This window comes from Gavialis gangeticus, unplaced genomic scaffold (assembly GCF_001723915.1).
Source record: "Gavialis gangeticus isolate Ggan-Ray unplaced genomic scaffold, GavGan_comp1, whole genome shotgun sequence".
In the NCBI taxonomy this organism is placed as follows: domain Eukaryota; kingdom Metazoa; phylum Chordata; order Crocodylia; family Gavialidae; genus Gavialis; species Gavialis gangeticus.
The window spans coordinates 12,943,991-12,944,248 of NW_017729014.1; positions in this window are offsets into that span (position 1 = coordinate 12,943,991).

Genomic DNA, 258 nt, shown 5'->3' on the forward strand with positions numbered 1-258 from the left:
TTCTGAGGGCGAGTTCCTCCAGTTTGTTCCCCATGCTACCTTTAAAAATATAAGCCAGATTTGCTGCCCTGCTTTCAAAAGGGAATCTGTCTTCAGACAGATACCAAAGATTTGAAGCACAGCCTTTTTAGATCTGCCTTTCCTTACAATCGCGGTGGATGTAGTCTTTCTGGACTTCAGCAAGGCCTTTGACACCGTCTCTCACCCCATCCTAGTTAAAAAAAACTAGGAGACTGTGGCATAGATGCCTACACAGTC